This window comes from Triturus cristatus, chromosome 8 (assembly GCF_964204655.1).
Source record: "Triturus cristatus chromosome 8, aTriCri1.1, whole genome shotgun sequence".
Classification (NCBI taxonomy): domain Eukaryota; kingdom Metazoa; phylum Chordata; class Amphibia; order Caudata; family Salamandridae; genus Triturus; species Triturus cristatus.
In genome coordinates, this window is record NC_140591.1 from 1,343,871,240 (window position 1) to 1,343,884,734 (window position 13,495).

The window sequence follows — 13,495 nt, forward strand, 5'->3', positions numbered from 1 at the left end:
TTTTACCCTTTCGCGGAGATTTGCGTAACGCGATTACGCAAATTCCGCCCACCCCTAGTTTTATTAATGAAAACATTTTGAAGAATAATTTATGTATCTATTGCAATAAAAAGTAATGCTGTCGCTTCAACAGCATATTTTCAACACCATGTTTGTATTTCAAGAATTTTATAAATCATCTCTTTTATGTTTAGAAGATAAATTTAATTGCCAATAGAGGACAAATTAACACCATCGTGCCTAAAAAACTGGTAATCTTCTTTCGTGATTTTGTCGTGAACTAACCAATATATTCGGTTAATAGAACAATAACGATGCAATTCTCTGTTCACTTTCCTTCTTGCTCTTTCAACTGCAGTAAATCTCTCTTCCCCTCTCCAAATTCTGCGTGGCATCAGTGCTGTTAAGACGAGCCGTGTTTTGGACCAAGACTTTGAAAAAATTTCCAAATTTCTTTTCAATTCTATCAGTAGCCCAAGCCCCGATAACTGCACTAGGTCATTTTCCCCCAGGTGGATCAGAACAACTTCGGGTTTATTCTTAAAAGATAGCTCACTCATTAAAGGCATGAACTGACCCCACTTCATGCCACTTTTTCCAAACCATGACACCGATACTTCTTCAGAACTAAAACCTAAATTCTTCCCAAAATGCCTTTTTTCTGCTTGTTTTGCTGCCCATTTGACAAATCAATGTCCAATTATCCAAACTTGGCGCTGTGACAATGATAAACTTGCCACCAGACCTGAAAAGAGAAAACAATTAATATCTCTGCTCCTAAACGTCATATTCAAACTCTCTAATATAACGTAAACAACAATCTGAGGACTAGAGCCCCAGTTTCTTAACATCACTAATGGAAAATCCCCATCTGCCAGCTTCTGAAGCCGCCCGATGCGGAATGAGTGTGTACCAAAATTGACAGGATTCTTCCCAATTTTCTTTAATGATCAAGATTGACAGCAACTGGGAAGCTTTTAGGTGAGATCCATCCAGGTGCCGGAAGATAAAATTTGAAGCAGCTCCTCCCATTGCTAGAAAATCTAACCATGCTTGTTTAGGGCATAAAGGACCGCCTATGGTTTGTAAAGTTACTCTTGAACCTTTGCCTCTTTGGTCTGTTTTTGAGCGTTCAAGAAAAATTTCTATATCTGAATTAACCAGAGATACATTCTGTACTTTGAGATCATCATCAATAGCAGTGCCTAACAATTCAGATATCCTGAAGGCACCAAAAAAGAGCCAAATCATGCATAGCTTGAACAGATTGTATTTAAACATAGAAAAACAAATATCGTATAAACTGAGTGTTATTTTGTACAATAATTTTTATGATATTTGCACTCTTTTATACAGCCCTCTCTTTTTTGTTTTTGTCCAGCCTTGCAGGATCCTCCTACCCATTTCCTCTGCCGATGGTTCGTATCCCCAAAAGAACTTCCCATAGAATGATATTCCAGCTAGCTTCCCAGCTATTGTTGTAGAAGAAACATTCCTTTCTATATTAAGCATAATGAACTTAACTATGTTTTCTCTGCGGTGCCGCAACCCTTCGCTGTCATGAACTCTATATGTTGCACCTGAATCTAAGAACTCCAGCCAAGCTCTTCTGTATGCCAGTTTGGTACTCTTTGCTAATGAGTTTTCAATGAGTTTGTGAGCATTCATTTCGCCAAATCCCAAATCTCGCTGGGTACCTGAGTCTTCCGTAGATCCGCTCCGGGCACCAAACCACGGAATCTCTCCCACTGAAAATGAGATAGGGCATCTGTGATGTTATTTTCAACTCCTGCGATATGTTTAACTTTGAATATTATGTTAAACTTTAAACAGCCTAGCATGAATGTTTGCAATAACTTTAACAACTGTTTGTCCTTGGCCTTCTGACCGTTCACTAAGTCCAGTACAGTCCTGTTATCTACATTAAACAGCACTGTTCTATTTGCCAGCTTCGTTCCCCAGCTAGAGCCACTATCAATGGAAAAAATTCCAGGAAAGCTATGTTTTCCTTTTCTGCAACCCACCTGGCTGGCCATCTTTCTCTGCACCACTTTCCCTCCCAAAAGAGGCCGAAACCGTTGGCACCAGAAGCATCCGAGAATAATTGCATCTGACAAAAGAAATCTTCATCTAATGACCAGAGTGTGACACCAGTAAATTCTTTCAAGAACCTTAACCATACCTCGAAATCTGCCCACATATTGGCAGTTATCCTGATTCTATCATGTGGTAGCTTAATACAGACATGGAAAAACCCAGACGCCTGCAAAATGTTCTGCCTGCCCGTATGACCTTGCAGGCGAAATTAAGATGACCTAACAAACATTGAACTTCAAACAATGTCAGTTTTTCCGCCTTACTTGCATATTCCAATAATCTGGCTATTTCACTTATTTTCTTCTCAGGAAGTCTAGCTTGCATTCTGTTGGTATCTATTTCAATGCCGAGATATGTCAGACAACAACTGGGGCCTTCTGTTTTGTCCTCTGCTAGAGGGATACCCATGTCTTGTGCAAACTCTTTGAAATCCTTCAATGCCTTTTCGCACTGCCGGTTACCAGCACTTCCCATGAATAAAAAATCATCAAGATAGTGTGTCACTCCGTTATGCCCTGTACGAAAAGAAAAACACCACTACAGAATGAGCTCAAAGATTCAAACAGCCTGCATGATATCGCACAACCCATAGGGAGGGTCTTATCCACAAAATGATTTCCCTCCAAATAGATACCAAGCAACGAAAAATCAGAGGGGTGCACTGGCAGCAGCCTAAAGTCTGACTTGATGTCACTTTTAGCTAATTTTGAGTCCTCCCCTGTGTTTCTTATCATTGCCAAGGCTGAATCTACAGAAGCAAATTGGACCATGGAGTCTTCCCTTGCAATAAAATCATTAATGGAGAAACCTTGAGGCCATGATAGGTGTTGGATCATCCTGAATTCCCCTTCTGTTTTCTTAGGAACTACGCCTAAAGGGGAAACAATGGCCATGAATCGAAAGGGCCAGCCATCATCCCCTCCTTCCCTTCTGTCAGCAGTTTTTTCCTAACGATGTGTGAGAATTTGTTTGCAGACTTCAAGTTTAGTGCAAATCTACGACATCTGGGCCCTTGATATCCCAATTTAAACCCTTCTCTGAAACCCCATTCTAGTATTGCTGCTTCTTGCGTATCAGGATAGAATTTTAACCATTTACATAAATTGTCCACCTTGATTGGAGTAGAAGTCCTTGTTCCCAGACTGAAAAGCAAAACCTCTTCCTCTGTTTGGAAACCCACCTCCCCAATTTGATTGTTCAAACATTGCATAACTGCGTGTTTTCCCCCACACTTTGAGCACTCATGCTTATACTTGCAAGGGTTTTTTGTACAGTATTCTTTATTAAAATTCCAGCATGCACCGGATACTAGCGTTTGTGGTCTGTTTCAAGTACCCACCCCCCCCGGGATGGGTCTACTCTGAAAGGGCCGATTAGGAACCGCTAAGCCGCTAGCCATATGCATGGATGGCAGAGGCCGTTGTGGGTACATCCATTGGACCCAGAGTTCATTGTCTACCTTCCCCCACGGTTTAAAGAGTGGCTGATGCCCAAGTATCTATATTGGTTGGCACCCTTGGCCTCTTTGCCAACTCCCACGCCTCTTTCCTTTATCCTTCTTTTGCTTGTATTTCCCTATGAAGTAGTTTAAATACATCAATAAACTCCCCTTTCCAGATCTTTTCTTTCGTAGCCTTATTTAAATGAGCACCCAGTGACATGGTCAAACCCATATAAGGTAAACGTCTCAAAGTTGATGTACTCTGTACCTCGGCCTCTGCTTTAGTATTGCTTTATGAACTTACCGTAATATTAACCTTGTCATCTGCCACCTCACCTTCTTTAACTCCCTGACTGTCCTTATCTTGCACTGTGACCTTAGAATGTTCACTGTCTGTTCCTATGCTTTTATCTACCCGCAAACGTTTGTAAATAAACTGAGTGTGTACCTCACCTGAGTTTGTAGATGTGCATTCTTCAGTCAAAACTCTTTTCTTCGACCCTTTGTTTTGACGTCTTGCACTGATTCTGCCCTGGGTGCCTTTGCTTTCTCTGTCCTATGAAAAATAAATTCTAGAGACATTTTTATTACAACCCCCCTTTTCCCTTATAGATTCTTGAAAATCTTTCAATATTTCTCCTTCAGCCACAATTTCTCCTTTCTAAGGGTTCGTCCTTTTTATCCAGTAAATGCGTGTCTACCACCACGCTGTTCCCTACACTACCACCCCTCTTGCTACCACTTGGATGTTCCCCGTCCCCTATACCCCCATCATATGCTTTCCAGTTAATAGCTTTTTTGTATTGAGAAACTCTTTTTTCATCCAACGGCGTGGGGGATTTTGCTTGAAAATCCACCTCCTCACTGTTTCTTGTGTTGCAGGACACTAGATGCCTGACCGGAAATTCTTTACCACCCCTTCTTGTGCCTGGCAGTATCTCGCCCACGTTGGGCTGCAAAACGTTTGAACTTGCAGCTGCGAAATATCTGTTATCTTTCAGGTTTAATAGCCTGTTTTCATTATTTATCTCTTTCGGTATCCACTCCCATTGTCCATCATGCTCGAGTTCAAGAGAACGGTTAACCTGGCTAACTTCGTTCTTGCTGGGAATGTCAATCAAAAAGTCACTGCCCTTATCTATATCAGTACTCATTGCAAAATGATACATATCGTGAGTAGTTTTCTGAGGTGATGTACGCAGAACATCAATTTTACTTGTTGTTTGTTTTGGCAGTAAAATAGTGTCACCCCGCTCACTAGATATTATGGGAGACAAGCATCTGTCAGACAACATTTCACCTGACAACTCGGTATTTTTAAACTGGTTTTTCCCAAATATAAAAATGTCTTTCTTCCCTCCCAACACTTGTGGTTTATTAATGGTAGGGCTTCGCATTTGCTCCAATTGCCCACTATGTGGGGTATTTTCATCACTTTTTCGTAACACACGAGTCTTTCTTCACTGGCACGACTCGTTTGGTATTACTTATCTTGGATAAGTCAAAGCAAGGCACTGCCCGTGTGCGCGGCCTGCCCCTCCCCCTTTTTGACATGCTGGGCAACGTGGAAGCAGACGGAGACCGAGAGAGCTGCCGGCTGACATCAGGTGAGGCGCCTGTCAGAGAGTGGCCCAAACTGATAGAAGGCGTTGGTGAGCCTTAGCTTGAAATGCACGCAGTCACAGCCTGCTGCCTACGCTACTCCATGTCCACCCACACCTCAGAGAGAACTCCGGGCACTATTAAGTCCTCCCTCCCGGCTTCACAAAATGTGCATAGCACTTACCGAACGGAAGCAGCCGCCTCCATGTTCGGTAACCCTCACAGGTATTTGAATAATAAAAGCCGAAAAGCAGTGACCCAAATTTCGTTTCTCTACCTCCACCGCACTCAGGAACAAGTGCAGCACAGAAATGTTGCGCCCTGATGCTCGCCCTGAATATCGCCAGCCAATCAGAATTGCCTCCTGTCCTGGGCCATACTAAGTGCCCGAAGCTGCCCGGGGGAGGACAATCTGCGAATGCCACCCCCGGGAGCCCTCATTATGGCATGTTTGGCATAAGTATATCCAGTGTTTTTTGCAGTAATAAACATCAAATGTGAACTAAAATGCCTAGTCAGTTTTATTGAATCCATTAACTTTTTCTCTCTGCATGGCACTGCTTGGATATTAGCATGTTGGACAACAGTTGCAAGGCTAAGCCAGTGTCAAATCAAGAAAATGTTTATTCGTATTATTGAAATCCATAAAAGACAGATAAAGGAAACAAAATGCAAATTTATATTGCACAGAAATACAAAATTTCATAATTGCAAATACTCGCTAAAATTATTTCAATACATAAAACAGAAAAAAGTATAAAATGGGATAGATTCCAATAAAAAATATAAGCTAGTGTCATATTCGTTCATGAGGACCAATATTAGAGGCAAAATAAAAATGCCTTTCAAAGGGAAGTTTGTCACAAATATAAAATGTGTTTGTGTGCGTGTGTACTTGTTTGTGTGCACGTGCATGTGTGCAGAGACCAGAGTGAATTCAACGTAAAACACAGTGGCATATATACAATGAAGTGACGGAGTGCGGCTTTAGCCTCCTTGGCTTAACGCTGCGCTCCGCCACTTCAGAAATGCAGGGCTGCACCATATTTACTAGAATATGGTGCAACCCTGCCTTTCCCACTGAGCTGGAGCTAAATTTAGCAGCCTATCGCCAACGCAGGCACCCTTGCACCATAGTGCATAGTGTCTGCGTTACGGCAAATATTGTTTATGTGCAGGAAGGTGTCCCTTCCTCTACATAAACAATCTTTAAATGGTGTTTTGTAACATTTATGTGTGCTGCTTAATGCATCACACATAGAAGTTGCAAAAAGCATTTTTTTTATTGTTTATGTGCAGGAAGGGTCCCCTTACTGCACATGAACAATCAATGGCCTTCTGCTGTTTCTATGTGTGCTGCACAACGCAGCACATATGGAAACAGCAAAAAAGACGAGAAGTAAAGCATTTCTCCTCATTTTGCCTGTGTAACACCAGGCTTTTCCTGGTCTTAATTTTGGCGCTGCCTCCTATGTACGCCACCCTTATAAATAGGGGGCAGCTTCAAAATCAATGGGTGTTGCTGTGGAATGTCCACAGCAACACCCATTGCCCTCCCCTTTCACGCTAAGAACAGCGTGAAAGGGTGCCTTATTTACAAGGCAGCATTAAGCCATGTTACGTGGCAAACACGGCTTAATACTGCCTTATAAATAAGGCAAAGCCCGTATCGCCACCACAACGTCACTAAAAGTGACGCTGTGGTGGCGATAGGGCCTTGAAATATATGCCCCACAATCTCCAAGTAAAAAATATGCCATTCACAGAACATCTCTCTTTATTGTTAAGAGGGCGCCTTCATGTTATTGTAGTTTTGTTAATTACACCAATTTTTACAATTGCAAATCTTTCCCTTTCCTGAGGCAAAATATGTGCGCACTTTATTAAGTATGAACGGTTGCCATGAAAAATACAAGATTGTTATCGTTCCTTTCCTCCTTTTACTGGTCCCCGCTGGATCGTGCCCTACTTTGACAGCACCATATGTCACTCGTCTAAAAGAATTCTCGAGGAAGAAATAATCCTTTAGCACGCCACCTCTGATGGCGCACACAAGAGGCAGAAACTGGTGCTTAAGCAGAAAATGATACATTTGACAGGAAGAAAAATCAGATACGGCGCTGGTATAAATTCCCACTGGGACAGTTGTCTCATTTTAGCCTCTGGACTAAAGAAAACAGTCAAGACGGTATGACAAATAACACAACTTTTTCGAACTGAACACCATGCACTACGAAAAGACGTCTTCGCGGTTTGACAAAACTGTAATTTGCCCACCGATCGAACAACATTTTTGCTTTAGATAAACACTCAGTATGTACTATGTCAAGAATAAATATTATTTATGTGCTTGCCCCGAACAAAGATAGCGAGCAGTCTTACGAATGAACATGATTGCATTCTGCATGCAAAATATTGCTCGTCATACTGTACCACCGATGCACATAGCAGGTTGTGCGCCCTTTGGTGGGTTTAGGTATTGAACGCATGTGCCCTCCACAATGACATCCTTCTGAAATGGGCGTTCCTCAATCCATTGGGTTAAACTACTAATTTTGATAGCCGTGAGAGGTCTGATGATGTCAGTGGGTTCCTCCTCCCTTTCAACATACATAACGTTAAAGCATTTCTGTGAGCTGGACTTGGGTGCAACTTTCTCTGGAATGCATTCATGTTATTTCCCATCCCTATTGCTGCACAATAGAAAACCATAACAATGGGCTTTGCAGGACAACATGGTGACACCCCACAAACAAAATCAATGAAATACCAGAGTTAGCTTAAAAACCACGGCTATTGTGGAGCACTCTGCCGATTCGAGGCGCTAGCTGCTACATCAAGCAGCTCTACAACCTGTGAAAACAGCCTGTCTCCATCCCTACACAGGACTCAACAGTAACTCTTCGTGGCAATATCGGCATGAATGGGGAGGAAGACATGGGACTCTGAGTGATGTGCTATGTGTTCAGCCTAAGTACTCAGCTGAGGGGTCCCCTTGCAGCTCGGGGTCCCCCCCACCGTGGGGGGGGGGGCCTGTGTTACACCCCTGGTGTCAGCCAATAAGCAAATTGCATTAAAGGTTCCAGAGCATCGGACCGCAGCATGGGGGCTTCTTTTAACTAGATACTTCAGTGTAGGGCATGGTTCCATTTCTCTCGTGTCCTGTACACCACAAATGTTCTAGGGCTTAGTAGAGGAGTGGATAGGGACAACTACAGATAAGATCTGCTTCAATGAACGCCTAGGACCCAGGGAAGGCTACAAGAAGGATGAAACTTGTAGAAGAATTAACTGTAGGAGCTCTTAATACATTTCCACATAAGTTTCCTTTAATCATGCGAAAGAGGGTTGAAGATTAAAAGTAGCGAATTATTCACCACCCTCAACAACCTTTTAATGCTGGCCCTTATCCTTACTTCTGCAGAATGGAGGTAGGTTCATCTTTCTAGTACATCATCAGAGTGTATACGATAAATCTGTGCAGAAGTGTGACGTTAACACTCAGACTCATCTACAACCTCACAGCCGTTCTCCTTTTAAGTCTATCATGAAGCAAAAGAACTCTGCCATGAAGAGAAGGCACCTTATGAGGAACGATGCCACAAGATGTGGGTGAAGGTTACCAACCTTTTTAGAGAAATCCCTGTGAGGGGTATACAAGCAACACCTCCAAACTAAGATTTGTTTTTCTCTGACCTAATACAGGCAGGCCGAACTCTTGTGCGGTTGTATCTGTAGTCAGAATTTACTTTCTTTCTCCCATTCTTGTGGGGGTATTTAACAGTATCTCAGACAGGGGGGTCATGACTTGGTTCCGCATGATGGAGGAAGAAACATCCAAACCCAGTGCTTGCAGGTATGCACCTAGTTATGCATGTGGTGTTGCATGTACAGGGAGTTAATATATTCCGTGTTAGTCTTGTACAGGGCTAACATCATGGGTGGCCTTCTACAGGGCTTATGAAAAAATAATCACACAGCGCTTTTTGAGGAGATGCTGTATTATGAGAAGGAATAGGACTTTCTACAGCGTAGTCTCATTTGAGGCATGTGTCTTCCTAAATTAAAGGAGAGTTAAGGTTCTCCTAATACCTGTGGATGCATTTCTTTTTGTCCATTCTGGCAGTACCCTAGCTGCAGGTAAGTGCCATAGTGAGCAAGTAGGATGGGGTGCAACTCATGAATGCTTTGTAAACAACACAATTAGAATTTAATGTGATAAGACCAGTCAAGAATTGAGTGGAGTTCCATCAGGGTGGTACTGATGTTTTTGAGTTTCATCAAACCCTAAAAAGCTTAAGTGCTGCACATATTGCATTTTTCTGGACAACTAGTGTGGCGACTTGGAGGTCATGGGGGATGCTGCTAGTAATTAATGTAATCATGTTTTACATTTTAACCATTGCTGTGCTTGAGCTGTTTAAGGGACTGCGGATGGCCTTGAATGCATGTCAAGTTTAGGGTATTGTTCAGTCTGGAATTGCTTGTTGATGGGCTCCAAGTTTCATGTCCTTTTGCTGCTACTAGCGTTTATGCACGCCCTTGTAGGACCTAAAGACATTTTATACATTAAATGATTTTTAGGTCTCGCCTGATCCAGCGCATGCGCTGGTCTGGCCGAGTCATTTTGTATACGGGCTTTTCAAAGTGCTGCCGTGGCCTAAAGATTCAGTGCACGTGAACGTGCACACGCGCAGCGCCATGTGTCTTTCCTCCGCAGCACGCGATCGCAATCGTGATCACTTTCACTTTCGCGGCCGCAGCCGCATTGCCAAAGCTTGTGTATTTTAAGGCTTTTTTTGTTTTAAAGCTTTTGTAGAATCGTAACCTCACTTTGGCGGCCGTGGCCGCGTGGCCAATGCTTGTTTCTCCTAGGTCCAATAACAAAGCGACCCCCACCCCTCCAAAACACACTCCGGACGTCTTGGCCACGCTTGAATGAACTCTCGAGGCCGATTCAGCACACACAAACGAATCCACCGATTTGTGTTTTACCCATTGTGGGGAGTGGGCATCGATCTGTCACCACAGCCTTAACCCTCTGTGCACCTAATAAGGATGCGCCCGTGAGCAGCGGGTAACTTGTCAACTTCCAAACTCTTTAAACACTAACTTGTCAACTTCCAAACTCGTTTTTTAGGCTTTCTTTTTGAGGCACCCGCTCCACCGCCAGGAGGGTTAAACGCGACAAGCAACAACCGTGTCTGTCTGGCTCAGTTGCATTCGAGTTACAGACGGAGAAGGAGGGGGCGGGCGGGCGGAGGAGGTTTAATGTAATCTTCGATTGGAACAGTAAGAAACAACGTCCCTCCTTCACTGTAACCTCACTTCTACACACTATTTGTTACCCCCTACTCACTGCAGCAGAGTTAAAGCAGGCACAAAAATATGTCCAATCATCTTTGTTAATTTGGGTGTGGAGGTCGGGGGATACTGTGGCATTTTTTCACTAGCTTTAGAATGGACCCCTGCCTCCCAATTTGACCTGAGTGAAGACGGTAGTACCAGTTATTCACATCGACGTATTTTGATCTGCTACTTCCTACCAAAAAGTCTGCCAACATTTATTACGCTTTCCGTGAAACCTCGTCAAGCCCTCCACTCGTTATTTCCAACAACGTTTAGGTAGGTAAGTATGCGTATTTTTTGTGGGGGTACTGAGAAGGAACAACACGCACCCACCCCAACACGCACAGACCTGTTCTATTTAGTGCGAAGCCCTCTGCAGAGGAAATCTTCCGAGGAATCTCGTTGTTCCTCAAAGTTTATGAGTGGACTTATGTTGGTGAATGGTGCATTGATTTATCTCAATTTCGCACGGGACCTGATGCACGGTCCTTAACGTGGCTGCCTCCTCGTTCTCCCAGCGCTGCGTTGCTCCCACCTGGGCACCCTTACCTGTCCTGCCTTCTCTCTTCATGACCGTCTCCAGCGTTGTCTCTGCACCCCTCACTCGGTCCGGGATCGCCCCATGGCGCTCTTCGACCCATTTAAACTGCTCTACGCCCCCATTTTCAAAAGAGAACCCCTCCACACAAAGCACCACGGGACCATCAAAACAGCAGGTTTTCAAAACCTTAGTTGGAAGAGCAGGTTTCTTGTCGTAAAAGCGACGGGGTTCCTTACGGCTGTGTCAGCCGTTCCTTTCTGGGATGGGGGTTGTCAGTTTTCTCTTTCTGGTTGCGGAAAGAGGTGCTTAAAAGCGGGGACTAAGTTCGTTCACTTCGCTTTTTAGTCCAACAGGGGCAGGAATATGCGGTGTGTTTAAATCTATCATGTATTTCCCGCCCTAACCACACAGGCACATTGTGTTATGATTTGCAGAAGGGATCGGGGCTACATCACTTCTACACTGTGCTATGCTTGTAGTATGTCCCGTTTGAAGATACGTTGCATTTACATAAACAATATCCAAGCGCTTATTTGCGCATGGCGCACTTTCCTGCTGCATGGTGAAATACGAGTCTATTATGGATGAATGGTTTATTAAAGTATAGCACATCACCGGACTCTGAGCGTTCGTCTTTTATCAGTCACACAGGATAAAGGTATGTGCTCAGGGTCCCACATGTTGATTCACTGGGTATGCTGGCGTTGAAATTAAGAGTGAGCCCTGTTTTCTTGGACATCTGTGTTTGTGTGGACTGCAAGGGTGTGTGTCGTGAACAATCAAGTAATATGAAGCATTTGTTTTGTGCAGTGCTGACTGCTGGGGCTGGTCCACTTCTAAACACTCTATTGATTGTTAAAGCATGTCGCCAGCAAACCACTCACAACAAGGGAGTTCTACCCACCCGCCTAATTTTTTTCCACCTTAATGGTGCTCCTAGCAGCGGTTAGTGAAAGTGCAATCGCCAAAAACACAATTGAATGCAGCATCTACTGAGTGAGAAAACTGCACCCCTATTCCCCGAAGAGTGCATAATTAATAGAGCTGGCATCGCTGCCTGCATGCACTACAGTTTAGATGCTTATGCCACACTTTCGTGTACAAATAACATGCATTGCTTGTGGCAGGGGTTTAAGTGGGCCGGGTCCTAAAAAGCAGGTGCTGAGACGAGTCTCTATCGGGCTCTCCATTTTTGCCCTCACGTGAAAATAAAATCTTAACTCTGCAGCAGTACCACACTTCACTGCCTTTGGGATAACTTCGAATAGACTCGTTATAGTTCTTTCACTGTCTCATCATTTCAAAAAGGAAGCTTTGTCAATGTTCTATTTAATGAAGCTATATATATTATATATATATATATATATATATATATATATATATATATATATATGAAACTGAGGGGTTTGCCTTTTGTGGGAAGCACTCGGAACAATCTTTCTTGCACAAGGGAGTGCCTGCAACCATTCACCATCCAATGCGAGCTGCGACGCGTTTCGGGCATTGCGCCCTTCTTCCTGGCAGCATTGAAAAACCACAAGCCATAGTACCAGATGCTTCCCTTTATTTAATTAGCACAGTCACGCCGACACAATGGTTGCAGGCACTCCCTTGTGCAAGAAAGATTGTTCCGAGTGCTTCCCACAAAAGGCAAACCCCTCAGTTTCAGATAATTCGGCCCGCCAGGTCGAGGGCAAGCACCACCGCGATATCGCCAGCGGGTCCGTGGCTGTTTATTGGGGCAGCCGAATACGTGAGGAGCAGTTTTGCACCATGAGGAAGTCTCCTGCCACCTGTGACATCTCACTTACCTGCGTGTTTTAAATAATTTTCCACTAAGAGGGACTACCAGACCCATGATGCTTTACGAGGCGGAGAGTGTGCTGCCGGCCCACAAGGGCGTGACTGTGCTAATTAAATAAAGGGAAGCATCTGGTACTATGGCTTGTGGTTTTTCAATGCTTCCAGGAAGAAGGGCGCAATGCCCGAAACGCGTCGCAGCTCGCATTGGATGGTGAATGGTTGCAGGCACTCCCTTGTGCAAGAAAGATTGTTCTGAGTGCTTCCCACAAAAGGCAAACCCCTCAGTTTCATATATATATATATATATATATATTCACAGTAAAAACCATAAGTTTCAGGCACGTTATAGTTAGGAATTAGCATTTAAAAAACCTCAGAAATTCACTGAAAAAACCATAGGTTTCAGGGGTGTTATCGTTAGCTGGACTTTTCACTTGTACAAAACCATTGAAATTCCCCCGTTATAGTTAGTTCAGCTAACTATAACTGGCGCGCCCGCAATGCACTGCTGATGACGTCACATATTACATCACTCATGACATGGTCAGTGACATCACTCATGACATCACTGATGACATCTCAAATGTCATCACTGATGACATCACTGATGACATCATCCAGTGAATGTGTGTTTTTCTGAAAATAAATATGTTTTATATATG